Genomic DNA, 25,602 nt, shown 5'->3' with positions numbered 1-25,602 from the left:
GGCTACAGCAAAGTTAGTGACCCCTTGCTCAAGCCAGTAACCTTGGACTCAAGCCAGTGACCTTGGCTTCAAGCCAGTGACTTCTGAGTTTAAGCCAGCGACCCTGTGCTCAAGCTGGTGAGCTGAGGCCAGATGAGCCCACGCTCAAGCCTGTGACCTCAGCGTTTTGAACCTGGGTCCTCTGCGTCCCAGTTCAATGCTCTATCCACTGCGCCACCAGGCTCATAGATGTTTTCTTATTCACTATTCTCTTATATTTTCAAGGTTTGAGACAAGAGAGAGATGGTTTTCTCAGGGAATGGGAAAGTTTACATTGGAGGGAGGGAATGAAAATGATACAGAATGTGCATCATCATTGTCATCAGAGAAAGATTATATGAGACACAAGTTGTGAATAGTATATGTCAGGGGTCCCCAAACTTTTTACACAGGGGGCCAGTTCACTGTCCCTCAGACCGTTAGAGGGCCGGACTATAAATAAAACTATGAACAAATCCCTATGCACACTGCACATATCTTATTTTAAAGTAAAAAGACAAAACGGGAACAAATACAATATTTAAAATAAAGAACAAGTAAATTTAAATCAACAAACTAACCAGTATTTCAATGGGAACTATGGGTTTGCTTTTGGCTAATGAGATGGTCAATGTGCTCCTCTCACTGACCACCAATGAAAGAGGTGCCCCTTCCGGAAGTGCGGCGGGGGCCGGATAAATGGCCTCAGGGGCCGCATGTGGCCCGCGGGCCGTAGTTTGGGGATCCCTGGTATATGTTCTATATGAATGTAAAGGAAGAGACCAAAGGAAAACCCACTGAGGCTGAACACTCAACATAGATTTCTTTTTGCATTGCTTTGTTCTTACCACTATGAAGTCCTTGCAGTGTGCTGGTTTCTGAAGAAAGAATCAGATATATAAGAAACTTAAAGTAAAATTACTTTTCTATGTCTATAAGGTTAATTTTTCTCTCAAATTCCTTTTACGCCAGGTGGTAATAACTAAATCTCAGTAAAGTTAGGGACATGCCCTGTTTCACAAGGGACTCAGCTCCATCCCACAGGTGTTCCCTGGTGCTAGGTATGGGACAGGAGTGGGGCACAGCCAGTGTTAGTCCATCACAGATATCCAGGCTATCATGTGTTGATACTATATCCTGGTCCCAAGGAGTCTTTGGTCATGGTCTACAGTTTATTTTTGTTTTGTGTTATCACACAAGATTTAGGGTTTTGTAGTTCTCTGTGCTTCATTGAAGAATTGTCAAACTTTTTCTATAAAGGGGCTAGAGAGTGATTATCTTAAGCTTTACAGATCATACAGTTTCTGTCACAACTACTCAACTCTGCCCTTGGTAGTGTCAATAGGTAAAGGTATGCGCCTGGCTCTCTTCCAATAAAATTTAATTTATAAAAACATGCAGATCATTGTCACCTACATTAGACATTTTGTGGGTTCTCTGAATCTTTCTGAGGTAGGAAAGAGTTATGGGGCTATCGAAGGTTTGTCTGACTCAAAACCCCATTTAGAAAAGTTTTTTTTTAAAGTTGATTTTAGAGAGACAGAGAGGAAGGGTGGGAAGGAGAGAGGGCATTAGTCTGTTGTTGTGTTAGTTGTGCATTTGTTGGTAGCTTCCCATATGTGATCCCACTGGGGATCATCCAGCTACCTTGGCATTTCAAGATGATGCTCTTACCCACTGAGATAACTGGCCAGGGCCAGAAATGTTTCTGTTATTACCCAACACTGGGCAAGAAGTAACCTTGAGGTCTTACTGCTCTCCAGGGAAGAGCCTGTGAGCCCAGCTTCTCTTGTGTTCTGAGTCCCCTCACCAGTCTGGGTTCTAGGGCCCGGGTTGTGTTACTGCACATCTTATTTAAAGTGCATGATGGTCCACGTAGTTGTACAGTATGGCACCTGTGTATGGTGAGGCTAAGGGCTTCTTCTCAGCATGCTGCCAGTGCTCCTACCTACAGTATGCCTTTCCCCAATTCTCTTCTCTCTCCCCATTCTGCACAACTTCTATCAATATTTGGGGTGAGCCTGACCAGGCAGTGGCACAGTGGACAGAGTGTCAGCTTGGGATGCTGAGGACCCAGAGTTGAAACCCTGAGGTTGCTGGCTTGAGTGGAAGCTCATCTGTCTTGAGCATAGGCTCACTGGCTTGAGCCTAAGGTTGCTGGTTTGAGCAAGGGGCCACTGGCTTGGCTGGAGCCCCCGGTAAAGGCACATATGAGAAAGCAATCAATAAACAACTGAGATGCCACAGCTATGAGTTGATGCTTCTCATCTCTCTTCCTGTCTGTCTGTTTCTGTCTCTCTCTCATTTAAAAAAATAGATTTGGGGTGAGACTAGAAAACCAGCTCAGACTGTGCACATATTCTTTAACATGTATGATTTGTGGCATATGTTTTGTGTAGAGTCAGTCAAGGCTTAGACTTTAGAAATTCCCAAAGCTTTCACTGTATGAAAAGGGAGGGAACAAAAGGTGCACAAATGTAAAAGGTAGTTATGTTTTTATCGAGAGACAAAATTTAGATGAAACAGTTAAATTAAAAAAAAAACTCTACCCAAAGTTAGTGGCTTAAAACAACAACAAACTAATAATTTATCAGGATTTTGCAGGTTGACCAGGTGGTTCTTCTACGGTATTTGCCTAGGCCCTGCCACAATGTTGCATTTAGCTAGTGGTTGGTGAGTCTGAGCTCAGCTGGAACATCTGGGTCAGTTAGGCTCCCCTCTCTCAGGGCTCCTCCATAGCATGACCACACACCAAGGAAAGCAGAAGTGAAGAATCTCTTAAGGCCTTTGAAGTTTCATAACATCACTACTGTCATATGCTATTGGTCAGTGTGAATCACACAGACACTCTAGATTCAAAGGGTCAGGAATCAGATTTCACCAGGCTGTGGATGAGACACCAGATTATGTATGTTGTGCCCTGCATAAAGGTATGTTGTCAAAGGGTACCGGGGCTCAATTGTAGCCCAGTGCCATTCAGGCAGATGTTTGTCCTGGACTGGATTTGCATCTAGTTCGAGGAAGGGGTCATCCACTTGCCACATCATGTGCTGTGGACTCCTATACCCAGTGGTGAAATTTTCTAATTCACATAAAACACTGTTTAAGCCCGTCAAAGCCCTGCTGGATACCATCTTATTATGAATCAAATACACACTGGATTTTGATGAAGGCTAAGATCTTTACCACAGAATTTAGTTGGTTATTACAGAGTTGTGCAGAGTTTGTAGTGGGGGGAGAAGGGGAGAGGAAAAGAATTCGGATATTGTTTCTTGTTTGCCTAAACTGCTCCCTATTCACTCCCATGAGTGCAGCTGCCTTACCAGGCCTTGAGGTGGGGAGTGCCTGCCCCCAAAGATTCTCCTTAAGTCTTCAGAGGATATTCCACATGAATGATCCATCCTGTATTCTTCTCTTTGAACATTTCTTAAGCCCTTTAAACCTCTTTCTATAATAGCTTCATCCCTGTTCCCCTTTTTCTCTTATATCCACCAAGCATTCTGATAGAAATAAAGAGATTTCCTTCTTTAGCAGGGTTATTTTGTGTGTGTGTGTGTGTGTGTGTGTGTGTGTGTGTGTGTGTGTGTGTGTAGCCCCAAATGTCAGTAGAATGTCCTGTCTCTGAAGCTTGGCAGAAGAGAAGAGTGGGCTGTGGTCTTAGCATCTGCTGACTTCCTTGAGAGTGAAGAACAGGTGCATTCTGACTCTGTGATTAGATGTGGAGGAGGATGTACAATGAGATTCTATCTTGTGCAACAAATTGTCCTTCTGTTAATAAATTAAAGATCAAAGACACTGTAAAAGTATAATTTCCTTCAAAATTCCTCTAATATTATGCATGAAAAAATATCAGTATTTCTCTTTTTAACTTAAATACAATGATGCTATTTCTTTTGGTCTGATACCTTAGGCCGATTATGGTGAAGGAGCATCCTTGTCTTCTGTGATTCTGTTTTTAAAATCATAGTAACTTATCTGGCAGAAAATAATACTGCATTCAGGTAGTGTCTCTCCACAATTCTCCCTTTGTTGCATTGGAGTAGGTGGGTAGGAAGTAGGGAGTGAGGACCAAGGGAAAAGGGAAGTTTATGCCACTGCACTGAAATTAAGAAATAGCACGGTGATTTGGGCTGATCCAGGAGGCTTCATGGGATTCTAGGGCCTTTGTCTAGGCTGGATGGGATTTAGAGAGGCGAAGAAAGAATATTGTATCAAAAGATACGTAGATTTTTAGAGGTGGGAAATATTATATTATGAACAGGCGAAGGTAAAAGATCTGGCTTTTTTGAAATAAGTGGCAAAGTGTACTTCTATATTTTTTAAGTGATAAGGTTTTCCTTATAATAAGCATCCTTATAAAGGCTTGGAAACTAGAATATTCTTACGAAGAGAAAATGCTAAATTGCTAATATATTTCCTATGACCTGTCTTGATGATACGATGCTTCTAATGGAATCTTCATTGTTTAGGATCTTGGGTGACTAATAGTAAGTGGTTTATAAAAATCAGATGAAAATCATTCTAAATGTTTCAACAGCTTAAACAGTAATCCATAAATAAAGAGTGGGATTATTAAAGCACTGTTTGCAATAGCACAATTTGGAAGCAATCTTCTTGTCCAATAAGAAGTAACTGATTTTTCACACAAAAGGAAACCATGCAGTAATTATAAATAACCCTGTTAAAAATGGATTTATTGGCATGGAAAGATATATTAAATAAAAAACTTTTGCTATAAAACAAGACCCAAATATAATCTAGTTTTTTAGTTTAAAACATATCTGTCTTCTTTGATATCACTCATTCAGCTCTCCTAGCTTTTTCAGTATAAAAGTATCTGTACGGATATACAATAGGAAAGCATCTGCTGGTTAGCACTGATTCATCTTTATATAAAGAATTCTGAATATTTCAAAATTTATCTCCTATAGTTTATCTGTATTTTCTGATTTCCTTATGATGAACACAAATTGCTTAATAATTTAAAATATTATTTTACATTAAAAAAAAGATCAATTTAGAAAGGAATGAGTCAAGAATATCTGACATATGTCTCTGAGGTCAACATCATGCAAGAAAGACTGTCACTATTTTTCCACAAAATATACCTTGGTGTCACTGTCAGAATTTAGAGCTAGCTAGAGTGCATATTAGCCTGACTCAGCATGGCATTTCTTTTTGCTCTTATGTTAATGCTTAAAAGCTTGCAAGTCCGCACTCTATTCAATCCATTTCATCAAATATTCATTAAGCACCTACTACGTGCCAAGCATTTAGACTACAAGATTAACAAGACATAGTTCTGTTGAAATTTAAGTCAATAAGTGTCCTCATAAAAATTTGTATTTCTTTGAAAGTTCCAGATGGTTGTTCTAATATTTTTTAGAGAAAAAAAAAAATCATAAGCACTCCTCATACAAAACAGTGGCCAAGACAGTTCATACTAAAAATAATCTACTCATGTTTTCATTATTTTAACTTTTGTAATATTTAAAACTAAATGTGCAATTATGCTGAATCGTAATAAAAAAAATACCCACATATTTGTGGCTCTTCACTATGATACCAGCTCTAGTCTCCTTTTGAATCAATAGCCTTTCAACTATTTTAGTAAAAATTATTTCAATCTGTTTAGTCTTTCAGCCAAATCTCTCAATTTGACTTTGAGATCCCGACTGGAGACTCCATTTCCTACATAAAGTAAAATTGTTTTTAAAGTCTAAATAAGGAAATATGTTTCAAACTAAAGTTGCTAAACCCTGGGTAATCTACAATTAAATAATTAAGCTAAAAATGTTTCAAATTGGACTTAGTGAATCTGAACAATTTTACTTGTTACATGTATAGTACCATCAGTTTTTATAAATTAAAATTTCTATCAAGTAATATACATGTTGTCATCGTTGTCCCCCCCCCTTTTAAAGATTTTATTTATTGATTTTAGTGATGGATGGGGAGTTGGGGAAGGAGCAGAAAGCATCACACGAAGTAGTTGATGCTTCTTGTATGTGCCTTGACTGAGCAAGCCTGGGTTTGGTGTTTTGAACTGCGACCTCAGGGTTCCAGGTCGACACCCTATCCTCTGTGCCACCACAAGTCAGGCTCATCTTTGTTTTCTGTTAAATATCATTCCTATATCCAGAAGAGGTTTTCTTGTTTTGTATTGCATGAGTGTTCTCTTATCATTGAGATTATATGAATCAGAGTGTAAAGGAACAGGAAGAAAGATCACCCGTACCATTATTTTGTTTTGTGAAAGAGAAAATTTAAGCCCAGAGGTATCTTGTAGGAATAGAAATTGCTTTGCCTAGAGCCTTATGAAACACATAACTGGTACTGTTATGAGAAGCTTGTCCCTCAAATTCCTAGTCCATTATCCTTACTTGCCCCAGATTATTTTCTGTAACTTTTGGTTAAACCATTCTTTGGACTTCTACTCTGTTCAAGATATTATGCATGTCGATTTTTTTCCTTAAAATTTAATGGATAAATTTATTCAGTTAAAAATATTTTTTGATTACCTCTTATGTGCCAGATACTGGTCCTGACGTTAATTTAAATGTTAACAGTAATTATTAAACAGTGAATAGTATTCCAAATTCATGTAAATGAGCACTTTGGGGATAGTCTTGGTGTCTGTGTGCGTGCACATGTGTTTTGGGGTGAGGGATAGAGATATTTGTCTCTCCTCTTTCCTGTGTAAAATCTGCTCAGTTTTCTGTTTTAACTGCCATTATATGCCAAAAATATACTATTAAAGTAAGTTTGTTTCTGAGAAGCATGTCTACACTAAGGCTACTGGGTTTTATTTTATGATGATAAAATGCTAATTTCCCCTCCATGAAACAAATCTTTTACTTCATAATTTTGAAAATGATACTTTCAAAAACTCTTCCTCTGATTAGATTTAGGGCATTAAACATTTCAGCACAATACTATTTTTTTTTTTCCCCTGGGCCTGCAACCTTTTTAAGTAAAAAACTTTCACTAAAACTAGACTGCTTTCAGAAAGAAATGAAGTAATACCGGTAATGCTGCTAGGTATGCCAGACCCAGAAATACCGCTTTCCTTGTTTAAATTATCTGTCTCCATTTGTAAAACTAACAATTTTTAGCAACTACTGATTTTTATTCTTTTTCTGTTTTGTTTTGTTTTTCACTCTTCAAGCAGCATTTTGTTCTTCCTTGCTAGCTCTTTTTATAGCTCCGCCCTAGCTTCTCTTTTCCATTGTTACTTGGCTTCACCAGTCTTGCTGTCAAAGCCTCCCTGGTGCTGGGTCCCAGACTGCTCTTCTGTATCCGTCTGCTCTGTCTCTAAAAAGTGTTTACCTTTGCCTGGTGGGACATCAAAATTGATCATCTTTGGTTTTTGCCTCATTCAGGGATTGGTAGGCCAAGGCAAGAGATATAGAATTTTTGGTTATATATTTAGAATTTCTCTCAAATTTCCCAAAGACTAACACTCTAAACTCCATTTTGAGGCAAACAGCAAATCAAGTTGCAGAACTTCAAAAAATAAAAATTAAAGAGGTGTGTATGTAGGGATTTGGGTGCTGATTCTGGCTGTAGACCTAAAGACAAATATCAAATAATATCAAGTTAATATGATCGTATACATAAGTAGTTCCTGAACTTCTATGAGGGAAAGAGGGAAGGCTTAAAAATTGTTTGCAGGTACTGCTATTAAAATGTCACAAGTTTCCTTGATGCTTACAAATTAACCACAATCCACAAAACATACAAACAACTAACTAGTTTTAAATCCAATTCATAGGTATGGTATAAAAAAACACCGTGGATGCTCAAATCAATGTCAGATCAGACAAGTTCTAAAGCTCTACTTGTTATACTTTTTTAACCAGTATTTTAAAATCTTATTCTTAAGTCATTCACAACACTAACATACCAATAAATAAGAACCATAAGGGTATGTGTCATAATGCAGGAGAAAGGCCACAGTTCAATTCTGTAGAAAAACCTGCACCTTATATCTAAGCATGTCACTAAAACAGTTACAACCATTTTCCTATGTATATTTCTATGATTACTGAAGATACAATCAAGTGAAGAACGGGTTCATAGGAAGGTATAAAGGTCAATGTTTGTTATAACAGCAGAAGGAAGGCTGAAACAGAAAGTTGTAAAAATCACAAAAGGAAAAAAATACCGTTTACAGAATTTTTGTTTTGAAAGCAACAGCAGAACCCACTGTCTCCCTAGAGTCTGCATTCTCACCTTCCCGACAGATTTTGCGCTTTTAAGCAAATCTACAGTACAAGCAAGCCCTCTCCAGGAAACCAGTGGCTTTCTAAACGAGGACGGCGGGCTTCTCTGTCTTGTCGCTGCTTTCCCTCTCATCTGGGAATTGGTCTGCCTTCTCATCGTAACCCAGGGAGGAGTGGTGCGTCCCAAATTAGCGAGGCTCTGCCAAATACCAGAGGCTCTTCTCTGGAAGAGGAAGGCTCCTCCTTTGGACACGAGGCGCCCCTGCCAGAGCGCGCGCTTACAGAAACGGAAACCACTAGCTGCGCTGAAGTGAGTCAAGTGATGAAATCAAGACTGCAAGGGAAGGAAGCTCCTCTCACAGCTCGCGAACCTCACCGGTGACAGAGGTTGCTGAACTCTGCTCGAGGAAACCGTCCCAGCCGAGTGTGGCTGCGGTCATGAGGTGGCGCTCGGAGGTCCTGGGCCCCCCAGCCTCTGGGCAGCGAACCCCGTCATTCTGGCAAACCGAAGAGCAGGGGAGGAAGTGTGGAGGAGAAATCTAGGTCTGTTTCCCCGCGGACCCAGACTGGGCTCTCGCTCCGCGTGGACCACTGCCGCCAGGTCAGTGCAAGGCTCCTCAGACGCAGACGGGCTGGGGCGCGCGGAACGCCAGCCGCGCCGCCCGGGGAGAGCCGCCGCGCGCCCGCCGCGCTGCCCGCCGCGCCCCCGCCCCTGCCCCGCGCGCGCGGGCCGGGTCCTCACCTGGAGCCCGCAGGTAGGGCTGGGGCGGGGCGGGAGGCTGGCGCGCAGGCGCGGGGCCGGGCCTCGCCCCCGCCGACGTCGCCGGCTGGAGCTCACCTGGGAGCCTCCGAGGGAAGCGGAGACTGGGTTCGGCCTCTCCTGGCAACCCGGGAGGCCCAGCGGGAAGGCAGGAGGCAACGGCGGAGGAGGAGCTGGACTGAGCGGCAACTGGAGCGACCGCAGCCGGAGCCGCCGCCGCCGCCGCCGCCACCTGCACCTGGCGCCCGGCCCCCGTCCAGCTCCTGCGCGACCGCCGCTCCTCGCCTCCCTGCCCTGCCCGCCCGCCCGCCCGCCAGGTAAGCCCTCCGGAGAGCCGACGCCCCGGCCGGGGGCAGGCACCCCGAGGGGAGCAGGAGGGCTGGGAGACGGGCGCCGCGGCTCACGTGGTGGCCAGAGAGGTGCGGTCCCGCTGGCCGGTTGGAGATGGTCTCGAGAGCAGCGTTTCGGTTGCCCTCTCGGGAGAGGCCGAAAGGGGCGCCCGAGACCGGGGAGGTGGCGCCCCGGGGGCAGCCGCTCGCCCGCGTGGCCCCTGTCAGCCTCCGCTGCGGGGCTCAGAGGAGCCGGCCCCGGGCCGGAGCCCTGCGAGGGGCGCAAGCGGGGCGGCGGGGAGGCTGGGCGGACGCGGGCGCCCGGGCTGGCACGCGGCTAACAGGTTGCCAGTCCCCGCCGGCCCTGCGCCCGCGGGGGCCGAGCCCGGGGCGCGGAAGGAAGGGCACGACTTTGCCAGACAACTTTCCCAGCCGGACCCCAGACAGTCCGGGGCTGGAAACCGCGGCCGCCCGAGCCATTTAAATGGTTTCCGAGTGGTTTGGAAAGCGCTCTGTGGTCGGGACGCGGACATCCCTCTCGTTCTGTTTGGTCCCTGCACTTTTCCGGGTGTGCTCCCCACGCCAGAGCTGCGCCCACTTTCCGGTTTGATCAAGAAGAGTTATTTTTTTCGTGGCAGGAGGAAACCCATCTGCCACACACTAACCACACACCATCTCGTTAAAGGACCTGTTGACTTAACGACCTGCATATCGCAGCTATGGTTTGCCTGTGGCATATGACTCAAAGGTTCAAAAAAAACTTTGTTTCAGGATCCTGCCACGTCTGAACCTGGGTGTGCCAGGCCCAAATTCCTTTCCTTGCTTAATTAGCCTTTCTGAAGCCTAAGAATGAAGGGTGAAACTGGTGCTTATGTTAGACTTTTATTTCCTTTTCTCAAAACTCATCAGAACAGTTCACTTCAAACTCATCAAGTAACTGTTTTATAGAACATCTATCAGGTTATCATGTTTTTCTAATATCTAGACAACGTTAAGCTAACGTAACTTGCTATAGAAGTTATACTACATAATAAAAACATTAAACTCAAATTCTATTGTTAAAAAATTTTAAAGTTGTTGTATTTTAATTTGAGGATTTATGGTTGTGGGAAAACCTGTTGGTTATTTTTCTGTATAAATTTCTTTTTGAGTTTGTGGCTAAAATAAATGAGGTTTAAATTATACCTACAATTAGATTCCTTTAAATTTAACTTTTAATATCTAAAGTTTAGCATATATATGTATTAGTTTAAACAGTCTACACAGTTTAGTACCAAACATTTTTCTTTTTATATTGCTTTAACCAGCATTTTTACATAGAAATTTATATTTAAAAATGGCAATTCTAATATTCACATTTATTTTAATTCTCTCTGCTAATTAAAAAAATATGTATTTTTTAAATTGCACATTTAACATAAGATGCCTTTGGCAACACATAGTTTTAAAAAATAGTGTAGAGCAATTAAAAGCTAAGAGGTCAACCATAGCAAGAGAAGACATAACTGATTTTCAAACAATGCTTTCTGCCTTTCTCAAAAGAGCTTTGCTGGCCCTCTTAATCTTGTCTTCATCCAGAGAAATAAATGTGCTAAATACTGTTTAAAAATTAGAGGTAGGTGGTGCTCCCTGAATTTAGAGTATTTATTTAGCCCTCGTTGATTATTGGGCCAAATGTTATTAAATTTACTTTACTTTTAACTTTAGAGAGAAATGTTACATGTTGGCATTAGCTATAGTAACAGTATGTCTCAGTTAAACTACCTGTAAAATTACAGAAATAACATGTCCTTCCATTGAGATAATGAAGCCATAAAACACATAGGAGTATTTTCTATCCTTAGCATTCTCAGGATCCTCTTCTCACTTGGAGATCCAGTCAACACATCCAGTTTGTGAAAAACTGAAACCAAGAGGTAGTTTAATTTCAGTTTGCCCAGCAAATTAGAGGTAGGCATGGCATTATTACTCCGGTGGTTTGACTCAAAGCTCATGTTATCTTGACTTCTTACCTCCCACATTCTCACTTGTCATGAGATGTTTATCCTTCTGTCTCTCGTATAGTTTGTAAGGCCTTTGTAATGACAGAACAGTCAGTTGTCCTTTGTCCAGCTCTGATTACCTTAATTTCTACTTGTCCCGATGATACCTGACTCCAGGGAGACTGAGGCTATCATTCTTTTCCTCTCACTGTGACTCACATGTCTATTAAAGATGGCATGTGGATTGAGATTTTAAATCCTTTTGTGGTATTTCAGAGCCACGTTAATTTTTTAAGTCAACATGGACAACAAAATTTAGTCTTCTGATCTTTTATTGTATTGGCTTAAAATATATTTGATGAGGCAGCTACCCAGGGTCTTTCCTCCATTTGCAACACTCTAGATTTTTGGTTGGCCAGTGTACTTCCTTAATACCAGTGTTTTTAAAACTTTTTTTGGACTGTGATCGCAGTAAGAAATGCATTCTGTGCCTCAGTGCAGTACACGCTAGTGTGTGTGTATATAAATGAAACAAGATTCACAAAATGGTACTTAATCTTACTTTATTTTAAAAATTTTGACCTCTACACACAGGATTGATTTTATGACCACAAATGAGCTGGAACCTATGATGAAAATGGTGGTATCCTAGTGAATTTACATTTTAAGGCTGACTTCTCTACCAGTTTACTGTCTCTCTCTACCCCTCCTCTTCTATCCCCTACACTTTACAGAAAAAAAAATCAAACTACTTTCTTAATATAGAAAATTATATTGTAATCCTTATTAAACATTAATTGGAAGGTTTGACTCTAAAACCTGGTGCTAGACTAACTCTCTAAAACATTAAGAACTGCAAAAAACCTCATTGTACGTTATTGTATTTTAAATGGGATCTCTGAGGCAATTTTTTTTTTTTTTTTGAGAGAGAGAGAGAGTCAGTCAGTAGGGGAGAGAGATGAGAAGCATCAATTTGTAGTTGTGTCACTTTAGTGGTTCAGTGATTGCTTCTCATATATGCCAGTGGCCCCTTGCTCAAGCCACCTTGGGCTCAGGCCAGCAACCTTGGGCTTCAAGCCAGCTGCCTTTTAGCTCAGGCTTGCGACCATGGGGTCATGACTATGATCATTCTCAAGCTGTACCTTACACTCAAGCTGGTGAGCCCATGCTCAAGCCAGATGAGCCGGCACTCAAGTTGGAGACCTTGGGGTTTCGAATCTGAATCCTTAGCATTCTAGGTCGATGCTCTATCCACTGCACCACCACCAGTTAGGCTCTGATGGGATCTCAGTGGTAACAATTATCAAGTGAAAATTTAAGAGACAAAAATAATTCTGTCCAGTTTGATTCTAAATTCCAAATTTTATGGCTGAGTTATAGTGCTGGGGAAAGTCTGAAAAAAATTATTAAAGTTGGTTTTTTGTTTGTTTGTTTGTTTACAGAGACAGAGCGAGAGTCAGAGATAGGGACAGACAGACAGGAACAAAGAGAGGTGAGAAGCATCAATCATTAGTTTTTCATTGTGGCACCTTAGTTGTTCATTGATTGCTTTCTCATATGTGCCTTGACCAGGGGGCTACAGCAGACTGAGTAACCCCTTGCTCAAGCTAGTGACCTTGGGTCCAAGCTGGTGAGCTTTGCTCAAACCACATGAGCCTGTGCTCAAGCTGGCGACCTTGGGGTCTCGAACCTGGGTCTTCCGCATTCCAGTTCGACACTCTATCCACTGTGCCACTGCTGGTCAGGCTGAAAAAAATTATTAAACATAGGATAGTGTATTTGTTTGGTGGTCTGTTAATATTTTATATATTTTACATTTACTATAAAACAGATACAAGAGACAAATTGTAGGGATCATACGCCTTTCTCCCAAAAAAGATCAGCGTGAGAGATTAGATTAGATCCCTCAATGACCTCTAGGGATAGAGGCTTGGAAACTCAGGTTGAATGATTGAGCCTTTCATAGAAGCTTTTAATTTTAACCTGCTTTCACATTATTATAGAAGAAGTATTTCTTTTAAATAAATTCTTAGTGCATTTAATATTTTGGAAATGATCATTGCCCAAATTGTCTTCAGACATAATCAGTTCTCTAGTCCATAAAGTGTAAAAATGCAATTGGTATGACAGCTCTTTTATGGGTATAAAATGTGATAGAGAAGGAAATATTTTCAGTTATTTATCTAATTATGCATCTAGTTCATATTGGAATAATTAGTTTTATATAATTTGGATAATTTTAGCACAGTTAATGTACTGCCAAAAGCAACATTGAATTCAAATCAATGCCAACCATGGCAAGAGACCAAAGTGCCTTAACTTATGATAAAGCAAAGACTGGTGGGACTGAATTCTACTTCATTGGTGACTATTGACATTTAAATGAAATCTCCTTGAGTCATTTTCTTGGTTGGGCTCATATTTTTGGCACTAAATGAAGAATATTTCCCTTTCCCTACATACACATTTTCTCTATAATTGTTTCCGTTACAAACTGTTTGAACTAGCTTTCTCTTTTATCCATTGCTTGCTGCACATCTTTAAGATTTTATAATGACCCAAGATTACACGTGTAAACCAGAACCTTCACTCCATAAAACAAAACAAAACAAAAAAAAACAAAACAAAGCAAAACATAAACAAAATTTAAAACTACACAAAGACAACCTGTTTCACTTTATGTATTCTATTTATAATTATTAGAACATTTGCCATTTCTTAGTCACAATTCCAAAACCAAATGTCTCTGAAAACCAAAAATTGTTTAGATAGCTCATTTGTCTGCAGAACTTGAAGTCATTTTCTGCAAAACCTGAATGAACTGTCAAGAAGCTATTTATGGTCTCTCCTGCTAGGTGGGATATGTCTCGCTATAAAAATAGTACAGAGTTCGATTACATGGTACTTGTCCCAGGCTCAGCCGGGGGTGCACTGTTATATTGGGTCTGCAAACCATAGCACTCTTCTAACATCCAGAATATTCTCAATTTTGAAACACATTTGGCTCCAGGATTTTGGAGAATGGGTTATGGATCTGTTCCACTAGCTTAAGTGTCATGCCAGAAATCCAGAGGTCATTTTTTCTTTTTTTCTTTTTTTCTTAGCTTCCACAACTATTAGATACTGTATCCACTTAACGTTTCCACTTAATTTTTTCTCCTCACAAATTCTTCTCCCAATTCTACTGCACTAATTCAGGGTCTTATTAATTCTTGACTGGAGTACCACAACCACTTGCTACCTGATAACAACAGGTGATGTTGTCATGCTCAGATCCATCCTCAGCAGAACACGTAAGATGAAGATCTTTTCTTTCTTTCTTTCCTCCCTCCCCCCTTCCACTCTTCCTCTCTCCCCCCCCTCTTCCTGCCTTCCTCCCCTCTCCTCCCCTCCCCTCCCCCCTTCCTTTCTTCCTTTCTCCCTTCCTTCCTTTCTTTTTCTCTCTCTCTTTCTTTGTGAGAGGAGGGGAGATAGTGAGGAAGACTCCCACATGCTCCGTGACTGGGATCCACCTGGCAACCCCATCTAGGACCAATGCTTGAATACTGAGCTATTTTTAGCACCTGAGGCCCACACTCAGACCAACTGAGCTATCTTCAGTGCCCTGGGCCATGATCAAAACAATTGAGCTACTGGCTGCTGCAGAGAAGGGGGAGAGAAGCAGATGTTTGCTTGTCCTGTGTGCCCTGACCGGGAATTGAACCCAGGATATCCATACACCAGGCTGACACTCTATCTACCGCGCCAACCAGTCAGGGCTAGAAGATCTCTTTAAAAATGGAAACCTGAATGTCTCTCTCCTCTACTCTCCCTAAAATCCTTTAAAAACTTTCTGTAGCTGCCAGGATAGAGCCCACAGCTCTTAAAGTGGTCTCACAGGATCCGAGCCTTGTTTACTCCAAAAATCAAATTTTATATTCTAGCAACAGATTTAAGTCTTTTTTTTTTCCTATGTGCATTTGTTCTGTTACTCGCCACTGCTAATACCTTTCCTATTATCTTTACCTCTATAATATACTGGTTCTTAAGGCTTACATGCGGTCTTGCCTTATTTAGGAACTGGGTGATGTGTCCTATGGATACTTCTATCACATGCTTTACATATGTGTTATCATATAGTCAACTTTTGCACCTGTCTATATATACATACCCAACCAGGGTACGTATGTACATAGCCCCTCCTTCTAGATTATTTGCAAGGTCTGTAAAATTTTTCTTTCCTCTCGGTCTATTGTGGAGTAAAATATTGAAGTAAAGTGGCCAAGAAAGGCAGACTGTTGGACAGGCAGTATATTTGCTTTTTTAATGGCAGTGACTACAGAAATTAATTAAGAAACTTATTTCACTGTATTTATTGGCTTATTTAATGTAGATTGCTGTTATCTCCATCTCATTGCTTTAAATTCCATGTTGGTTTTGTGCCTTTTGGTTCTGTTCCCCAAGATCTAGGTTTTACAATTTAGAAATGAAAAGTTAACTTTGAGATAGAAATGTCTTACAGCTTTTGTTTATAGATATTTCTACACTTGAGTACATTACTAATGGTGACGGGCTGGGAGTGGGGCAGCTTTAAGGTAAAGAATATAAAGCAATTGGACCAAAAAAAATTTATTTATTTATTTATTTATTTGTATTTTTCCAAAGTTGGAAATGGGGAGGCAGTCAGACAGACTCCCGCATGCACCCGCCTGGGATCCACCCGACATGCCCATCAGGGGGCAATGCTCTGCCCATCTGGGGCGTTGCTCTGTTGCAACCAAAGCCATTCTAGCGCCTGAGGCAGAGGCCATAGAGCCATCCTCAGTGCCCCGGCCAACTTTGCTCCAACAGAGCCTTGGTTGCGGGAGGGGAAGAGAGAGACAGAGAGGAAGGAGAGGGGAAGGGGTGGAGAAGCAGATGGGCGCTTCTCCTGTGTGCTCTGGCCGGGAATCGAACCTGGGACTCCTGCATGCCAGGCCAACACTCTACTACTGAGCCAACCGGCCAGGGCCAAAAAAAATTTTTTTAAAGGTAAAAGATTCCTAGAAGTTTTTCATTTCCAAGTTCTGTCAGTTTTACTTATTAAATAAATATTTCTCAGATCCATCTACTTTTTTACATTTTTTTTTTTTTTTTCATTTTTCTGAAGCTGGAAACAGGGAGAGACAGTCAGACAGACTCTCGCATGCGCCCGACCGGGATCCACCCGGCACGCCCACCAGGGGCGATGCTCTGCCCACCAGGGGGCGATGCTCTGCCCATCCTGGGTGTCGCCATGTTGCGACCAGAGCCACTCTAGTGCCTGAGGCAGAGGCCACAGAGCCATCCCCAGCGCCCGGGCCATCTTTGCTCCAATGGAGCCTCGGCTGCGGGACCGGAAGAGAGAGACAGAGAGGAAAGTGCGGCGGAGTGGTGGAGAAGCAGATGGGTGTTTCTCCTGTGTGCCCTGGCCGGGAATCGAACCCGGGTCCTCCGCACGCTAGGCCGACGCTCTACCGCTGAGCCAACTGGCCAGGGCCAGATCCATCTACTTTTCTCCATTCCTATCACTACCATCATCTCTTGCCTGGACGATTGTATTGGCCTGCCTTCCTACACAGCTGTTTGGATTCTTTCTAGATGTTTTCTAGTGGGTTGCCCATACTAGACCATGGTGATCTTTCTCAGAACTTTTGGTCTTGTTACCCTCTGCCCAAAGCCCTTCATTACTTTGGTAGAAGCCAAACTGTTTAGCATGGCTTAAAAGCTTGACATGATTTAGCTCTTGCCCAGCACACACCTCTCTCATCATTATTCTCTGCTCTAGATCTACTAGTCTTTTCTTTCTTTCTTTTTAATTTTTATTTATTTATTTATTTTAGAGAAGAGAGAGAGAGAGAGAGAGACAGAGAGAGAGAGAGAAGGGGGGAGGAGCAGGAAACATCAACTCCTATATGTGCCTTGACCAGGCAAGCCCAGGGTTTTGAACCGGCGACCTCAGCATTCCAGGTCGACGCTTGATCCACTGCGCCACCACAGATCAGGCTTTTTTGGTTTTGTTTTGTTTTGTTTTAATACCATGATCTTTCTGCCTCCAGGTCTTTGCAAGTGTCATTCCCCTTGCTGGAACTCTCTTCCCTGTTCTTCCCCTACCCAGCTAAAACTCATCTTTCAGCACTTACTGAAATCCTACTGCAATATTTCACTGATTTATTATTTTCCCCTCCAACTATAGGTTAAAGCAGCAATTTTCATCCGATGTGCTGCAAGAATTTTTAAAAGATGTAATACCAGACTATTTAGTCAGGGAACTGACCTCTTTTCCATTAATTAGATTGTCAAATAAAAAAAAAATGATGACAGCCAGCACAACAATAGCCATCTGGTATGAAATAATCAAAATTATACTTTTTTTTTTTTGTCAGATTGGCATAGAATTTTTGATATGTCACAGAATTTTAGTAATTAGTTTATGTGTGACATGAGATGAAAAGGCTTGGAAATTGCTCTTAGAATGAAGATAGTAACCAAAAGAAAGTCCTACTTAGTACCAGGGAATACTAAGTTTTAAAAAAATTAAAATTTCTTCACAAAGGAAGCACACTTTAATATATTACTAATACCTTTATATTTTTATCAAGTAACAGTACTTAATATTTATTTTCATACCAAGTGTTAGTCTTCATTGACTATTGAACAATTTTATGCCAGTTATATTTTAAGCAACTTACATGAAATATTTAATCTTCAAAGCAATTTTTCAAGGCACATTGTATTTTTCTCCCTATTTTAGAGACAGGAAAACTGAAAGATGAAGTAATTTGCCTCTACTAATAAGGTTAGTGAAATGTCAGAGCCAGTATTCAAATCTAAATAATCTGGTTCTACTTGTAACTTTCTTATATCTAAATAAAGTTAAGTAGGATTATTTAAAGGATTATAACACCCAGAGCAACAAAAATCCAGTCAGTGCTCATCTCCCTAGTCTTGCTAAGATCGTCCACTGTCACCACTTTGAGATGTTTCTTCCAATATTTACCTTTTGAAATAATATGCTTATACTGCTGTTTCTTAGTGTAACAATATTTGACATTATCTACTAACTTCCCTTCTTGATATATAAATATTTAGTTCTTTCACACACTTACCCACCTGCCAAAATAATTCTCACATTTTGTTGTTTGCATTATTCATATTTATTATGATTATATAAAGACTGTTCACCGCTCAGCTAAGCAGGTGTATTAGAAGCAGGATTCCTTACTTGTAGATTTTTTTTTTATCATAGAGTTAATGATTAACTAATTTTTTTTTTTTTTGTATTTTTCTGAAGTTGGAAACGGAGAGGCAGTCAGACAGACTCCCACATGCGCCCGACTGGGATCCATCCGGCATGCCCACCAGGGGACGATGCTTTGCCCATCTGGGGCATCGCTCTGTTGCAACCAGAGCCCTTCTAGCGCCTGAGGCAGAGGCCACAGAGCCATCCTCAGCGCCCGGGCTAACTTTGCTCCAATGGAGCCTTGGCTGTGGGAGGGGAAGAGAGAGACAGAGAGGAAGGAGAGGGGGAGGAGTGGAGAAGCAGATGGGCACGTCTCCTGTGTGCCCTGGCCGGGAATCGAACCCGGGACTCCTGCATGCCAGGCCGATGCTCTACCACTGAGCCAACTGGCCAGGGTCATGATTAACTAATTTAAGAAAAGAAAATTTGCTTTGTTTTTCCATATGTCAATTTCTATTTCTATTTCTATATACTCCAACAATGCAGTATAATTTTTCCACATAATTGAACCTCTCAGATATATTGGTCCTTTCCTGGAGCCATCTGTCCTCTTGTTTCAATTTGAACTGTTGATCTCTGGGCCAGTTTCATAGCTGTTGTTTGGGAGTTTTCCTTTGACATTTCTGTTGGGTTCTCTATTTCTTAGATACTTTGGTTCTTGTTTATTTACTCCCTCAGCTGGATGGAACAGAGTCCCCAGTAGCTTCCAAGAAACGATAAACAGAATTAATAACTTTGAGATATTACCTGTTAGAAAAATTTGATACCTTCACATTTGTTTTTCTGATTAATTTATTATTATATTTTTTAGTAATTACTCTGTTCACCTGGTTCAAGGTTTTTAAAAAAGTAAGAAGGAGCACATGATAATTCTTTCACATTGCCCTCTGATACCCATATTTTCTCGATGGAAGAAATCGACGCTATCTTTTTAAATATAAAAGCAATATGTATATATTTTCCCATTTTTAAAAAAGCAAATAAGTTTGGGGAAAGTAGAAGAGGGTAAAGGGTGATGAAGGAAGACTTGGGGTGATGAACACAGTGCAATGTACAGATGATGTAATATAGAATTGTACCCCTGAAATCTATATAATTTTATTAACCAATGTCACCCCAATAAATCTAATTTAAAGAAATTTTAAAAACAGATAAGTCTTCCTGAAGATTCTTTCGCAGACTGGCATGAAATTTCTGGCAGACAGGCACCGGTCTGCAGAGTGGCATTTGAAAACCACGGAAAAGTAGCTTCTTTGTTTTTAATTTGTCATAATATTCTACCATATGACTCTGTCATTATTTATCTAGTTCCCTATTGGTTGAGTTGTAGGTTGTTTTAACCTTTTTGTTTATTTATTTATTTAGCGAGTGAGAGAGACAGAGAGCAAAACAGACAGGAAAGGAGAGAGATGAGAAGCATCAACTCATAGTTGTGACACTTTAGTGGTTCTCAAAGTGTGCGCCCTTGAAGATTTCAGGTGCTCCCTATGGTATTCCAGAGGAATATTTGCCTGTTGGGGACCAAAAAACAAACAGGGTTTTGGAGTTTAGATTTTGGGGGACAGAGGTGTAGGGAATTGGCTGTAAGCTGATAGTCTGCCCAACCACCCACCTCACTTGCCTGATTAGGTTGCAAAAGGCTGTTAAGCTGTGGTGCTGGATTGTTTACATGACCCCCATGTTCCCTGGAAAGATTGGAGGCAAGTTTCTTCTATCCTTTGTTTGGTGTAAAGTTAAGATGATAGGTATGGGGGAGGGTTTCTGCACTCAACACAATTAAGAGTAAAAAGAGAGGAATTCTTCAATGTATTGACAAGGAAATGAGAGTTTGCCTTTCAAATATATGCCCAAACATTGAAGAAATCGCTAGGACACATCAGGCTCATGTTTCTCATAAACACAAGAATGAAAAAACTTAACACATTCACGCAGGGACCTGCTGAATTTACTAAATCTTACTAAGAATGTATCTATATATATAAAAAGATAACTTTTTTGTCGTTTTTTAATTTTTTAACTTCTCTTTTTTATGAATTCTAAAAAGCATAATTCAAAAAATGTAACATAAAAATGATTTTTAGCCCTGGCCGGTTGGCTCAGTGGTAGGGTGTCGGCCTGGCGTGCAGGAGTCCTGGGTTTGATTCCCGGACAGGACACACAGGAGAAGTGCCCATCTGCTCCTCCACCCCTCCCCCTCTCCTTCCTTTCTGTCTCTCTCTTCCCCTCCCGCAGCCAAGGCTCCATTGGAGCAAAGTTGGCCCGAGCGCTGAGGATGGCTCTATGGCCTCTGCCTCAGGTGCTAGAAGGGCTCTGGTTGCAACAGAGCAATGCCCCAGATGGGCAGAGCATTGCCCCCTGGTGGGCGTGTGGGTGGATCCCGGTCGGGTGCATGCGGGAGTCTGTCTGACTGCCTCTTCGTTTCCAACTTCAGAAAAATACAAAAAAAAAAATCTTAAAAAGAATGTTTTTTAATGTCAGAATAAATTTAATTTTGTCGTATTTATTTTGTTTAATTACCATAAAAGCACGGTTGGACTTTATATATTTTTTCTTTAATATTTGACTAAATTATTATAATATATTTCTCATATACAATTATATGTAGGATTTTTTTTTTTAAATGGCAGGTGTGACAGTACTATGATCCACAATGGAACATGTTGGAATACACTAACAATTTTTTGTTGTTTTTTTTTAATTTTATTTATTCATTTTTAGAGGGGAGAGACAGAGGGAGAGGGAGAGAGAGAAACAGAGAGAGAGAAGGGGTAGGAACTGGAAGCATCAACTCCCATATGTGCCTTGACCAGGCAAGCCTAGGGTTTCGAACCGGCGACCTCAGCACTTCCAGGTCGACGCTTTATCCACTGCGCCACCACAGGTCAGGCTATATATATAGGATTTTAAATGCGCCCGACTTCAAAAAAGTTTGAGAACCACTGCCTTAGTTGTTCATTGATTGCTTAATCAAATGTGCCTGCTTAGGGGGGCTCCAGCTGAGCCAGTAACCCCTTGCTCAAGCTAGTGACCTTGGACTCAAACCTTCAACGTTGGGCTTCAAGCCTGCGACTATGGAGTCGTGTCTATGATCCTACGCTCAAGCTGGTGACCCTCACTCAAGTGGTAAGCCCATATACCAGCCCATAATCAAGCTGGCACCCTTGGGGTTTTGAACTTGGGTCCTCAGCATCCCAGGTCAAGGCTCTATCCATTGTGCCACCACCTGGTCAGGCAGTGTTTTAGCCTTTTGATACTATAACAGTGCTTTAATGTGTAAGTTTATAGGTTGTTACTTCACTTGTGTACAAACATATCTGTGAGATAAATCTCTAGAAGTTATTCTTACACCTGATACATTGATAGGGAATTGAAACTTGCACAATGATAATTTCTGATTAAATGGGATGAGGGTAAAAGAACACCTGTTAGTAAATACCTGATGACAGAGTTGGCCCTTCTGGAGGACAATGATTAGTGCAGAGAAGGTTTCTGATACAAATTATTGTTTCAGTTGAGCTTTTTGACCATGAGCTTTGTTTTTCAGATATGCCCCATCTATTTAAACTGGACAACACTTGTTTCTGTTGTTACTTCAGTTTTGTTCTTATACTGTTTGCTCTCTAGCATCACCTCCTTTAGTGTTCGTGGCCTCTTGCCCATTATTTTAGCTCTGGCTCTACCTCTGCACATAATCCAAAACAGGGAGCACTCCCTTAGCTGGTCCTTTCAACAAGTCAAGAACCCATCCTTAACACACGTCAGTTTAACAACTTTCCCAACCTCCCATTGATTCATTTGCTGAGTTCAGCTACCTCCTAAATCTCTTTCCAGTCTCCACACCCCTCCTGCCACCCCTTACCTGGATTATTCTTAATAGCCTCCTAACTGCCTCCAGCCTTCTCTCTTGTTTTCCCACCCCCAAAATCCATATTCAGCACAGCCTGAAGAATAATCTTCCTAAATTTCAATTATTCAGTCATTGCCTGCTTAAACTCCACTGAGGTCTCTTCCTTTTGCCTAAAGAATTAAGTACAAATCTCACAAAGTTAGGTACCCCTCCTTTTTTATTTTATTTATTTTTTAATGTGAAGTTTAGCATTCTGCGAATGTTTCACAGACCTCACTATGTGGTAATTGTCTGTGTATGGTCCTGAGGAAGATTACCTTACTTGAGGTGAGTTTTTGAAAGAAGAAAGTTTAGGCTGACACTGTTTTATTTCCAACAGGAACATATATTAAAAAGGTCTTTTCCTCCATGAGGAGTGGATAATGCAGGATGTTCAGATGGTAACTGGATTAGTGAAATGATATTGTGTGCTTCAAATTAGGCACAAAATAGCCTAATCTTAAAGACAGACATTGTTTTTTTGCACAATTTTTGTGGAGAATTAATTTTGTTCTTTCACATCTGGGGATGCAGCAGCTAAGAGAGAGGTGTAAGTAGAGGGAAATATAAATGTTGAGGTTGAAGTCTTTTTGAATTTCTAGACAGGAGAGTTGGCAAACTACAGCCTTGGGCCACCTGGTTTTGTAAACACAATTTTATTTGAACCAGCTATATCCATTCATTTATGTATTGTCTTTGGTTACTTTTACACCACAGAGTTGAACTTAAATAGTGGCGATAGAGACCACATGGCCCACAAAAATATAATTTACTACTTAGTTTTTTACAGACGCTTTTCTGACACCTTTTCTAGTGGAAAGTGAAAGTTAAGAGGTGGAAGATGAATGAGTTGTGGGTAAACCTGTACATAGTTGGAAGCCATATTGTGCTACTGATGAAGCAATCTTACTCCCTTGCTTCCCCACTCACCTATTCCTAATATCCTGAGGCCTCAAAGAGAGAATGAATGGACAGAAATTGTCTTATTGTGAGTGTTTGGACTGTTCCATAAATATTTGACTGGATTTGTCGTGTGTAACTTGCACATCCAACAATATTCCATGGCAAGGCCCAGTAGACACTGCCTTCACTAAGGTATTGAGAAAAAACAGAGGGGAGCCTTGCTTTTGTGGGGAAAAAAATGGTCGCTCTCCATTGAGATTGGCTCCCTAATTTCAGAGGAGTTAATGGGATCCCATAGTAGCTGGGGCCAAGTGGCAGCACTTAAACATCAGGGACACAGTAGGTACATATAAATGATAGAAAGTAGGGAAAAGGATGTAATCAAAAGACATTGGCTCACGGATGGTTTTAGTAGATAAGGTAATGTCTTTGACAGACTTCTAGTGATAACTGATGAATGAAATGGATAGGCAGTACTACTGTATCATTGTGTGTATAACAGGAAAGGACCAGGTCTGGTAGTAAATATGTCGACTTTAGTTGATGCAGTTGATAATCACAACTTCTTACCCAGTTGCCAAACCTAAGTCAATCCACAGGGCCAGAACCTTCATTTGAAGTGGAGTCCTGTCCCCTCGAGGAAGAATGCTGCACCATCTCCTCAAGCATACCCTGTAAATCTTCCTCCACATCTTCCCCAAAAGGACATGTAGCCCTTTATTAGAGAGATTGTGCTTTGGGGAAAAGGGTACTCAAACCTTTCATACTAATTCCCGGGGGCCCAAAATACCACTGTGGCCCAGCAGTCAAAATGGGAAGTTACAGTGATCTGGCTGGAGTTTCAGCTCAACTCTGATTTACAATGGACCAGGCAAATTCTTGTATTGTCTCTCACTCATGAATTGAGGACCATTGTGATAGGAGAGCTAAATGAAAGATGTTAGAACTTCTCTTTTTCGAGAGAGTAAATCAGAATACCATATCCCTGAGGGAATTGTTGAGATTAATGCCACCGTCAAAGATTTTAAATAAGATTTGTGATAGCTCTCACATCTCCATTTAACTTACTTATCAGGTGTGTGCAAAAATCTTAGAGAAAATCTGTTGTAAACTTGATCATTGGCTAATTCCAAATATAGCTGACTTAGATGTAGTATCTTTACTTGATCAAATCAACACAGACCCTGGCATTTGCTCTGCAGCTATTGACTTGCTTAATTGCTTTTTCTTCATACAACTTTACAAAGGATTACCAAAAGTAATTTGCTTTTATCTAGAAGAGCCAAAATATATCTTCACAATCTTGCTTCAGGGCTAGGTCAGTTTTCTTATCTTAGAAATCTTCATCTTTATAACATTTCACAAAATGTCACACTGGTCCACTGTATTGATGATATTATTATATTGATTGTGTCCAAGGTGCGGATAGTAGCAAATACTTCAGCTGTCTTATTCAAGCACATGAGAACCACAGGGTAATAATTAATTCCCACAAAAATCCAGGGCACTTCAGTAACATTTCTGGGTATTCAGTGGTCACTGTGCTCAATAAGCCTTTTTGGATTTTGAAGGCAATGTACACATATTGTAGCATGCTGCCTTAGTCTATTTTCAGAGTAACACATAAAACTGCTAGTTCTTAATGATCAGAGCAAGTCCAGGACACACTGCACACTGTGCTAACACTTAGCTATATAATTGAACAAATACAGTGATTCTCTAAGTGTCTGTAGTAAATAGGGATGCTGTATAGAATCTCTGGCAAGAACCAATAGCAGAATTACAGTGCAGATCTCTGGGATTTTGAAATAAATCTATGACTCCTTTAGATAACTGTTCACCCTTTGGCTTTTGGCTTGCTAATAAGTAGGCACTAAATGCATGACCACGGGGTGTCAGGTTACCACGTGGACAGGGCTGCTCATCATTAACTGGCTGTTGTCTGACCTGCCGAGCCATCAAGCTAGTCATGCATAGCAGCAATCTGTCATCAAGTGGAAATGGTATGCAAGGACGGCGCTTGGGCAGATTGTAAAGTACAAGTTGCACAAACAAGTGACTCACTCCTTTAATAACAATGCCTGTTTTATGGCCTTCTCACCTTTGACCCATTCCTTTGGCTTCTTGGGGATGCCTTTAGTTTAGTTGATGGAAGAAGAAACACCTCAAGTTATGGCAGTGCGAGCCTACCATGAGTAATTGTGAAAGACAACAGACAAGAAACATTCTCCCATTGGGCAGGCTTTTGAACTGTAGGTC

General features: G+C 41.1%; 1 protein-coding gene across 3 annotated transcripts in view; it reads left to right on the top strand.

Moving 5' to 3' along the window:
• Window positions 1–8,715: 8,715 nt before the first annotated feature.
• Window positions 8,716–25,602, top strand: part of GALNT3 (polypeptide N-acetylgalactosaminyltransferase 3) — a 57,600-nt gene continuing 40,713 nt past the window's right edge. Inside the window, exon 1 of one of the 3 annotated variants that reach the window (XM_066345260.1) lies at window positions 8,716–8,844. The gene's annotated coding sequence lies outside the window, so the exon portion shown is untranslated. Of the gene's footprint in view, window positions 8,845–9,074; window positions 9,321–11,262; window positions 11,283–25,602 lie in introns of those variants that run through there. The other 2 variants (XM_066345261.1, XM_066345262.1) reach the window with 2 other exon arrangements.

The sequence above is a fragment of the Saccopteryx leptura genome, chromosome 7 (assembly GCF_036850995.1).
Source record: "Saccopteryx leptura isolate mSacLep1 chromosome 7, mSacLep1_pri_phased_curated, whole genome shotgun sequence".
Taxonomy (NCBI): Eukaryota; Metazoa; Chordata; class Mammalia; order Chiroptera; family Emballonuridae; genus Saccopteryx; species Saccopteryx leptura.
The sequence above is the reverse complement of the archived record's forward strand: the minus strand, read 5'-3'. Positions and strand labels throughout refer to the sequence as shown.